Genomic DNA, 369 nt, shown 5'->3' with positions numbered 1-369 from the left:
ATATATTTTGTGGTTTATTTATGTTTATATAACATATACTTTTTATTTATATTATTATATATTTTATATTATAATATTTATAAAAATTAAAGAAATGTTAGTTTTACATAAAATTATTTAAATTTAAAATTATATAATAATATATATTATCATTTTATATATATATATAATATTTTATTTTTAAAATAACCCACAATATATATACACCCCCCAAAACACACATATATATATATTAATAATATAATTTTAAATATTATATATATATATAAAATTATTACATATTTTAAAATGTGTGTTTGTGAAATAAATTTTAAATATAACAAATTTTAATTTAATGTATAAAAAAGATATATAATAAAATTATTATTA

Source organism: Penaeus monodon, chromosome 34, assembly GCF_015228065.2.
Source record: "Penaeus monodon isolate SGIC_2016 chromosome 34, NSTDA_Pmon_1, whole genome shotgun sequence".
Classification (NCBI taxonomy): Eukaryota; Metazoa; Arthropoda; class Malacostraca; order Decapoda; family Penaeidae; genus Penaeus; species Penaeus monodon.
The sequence above is the reverse complement of the archived record's forward strand: the minus strand, read 5'-3'. Positions refer to the sequence as shown.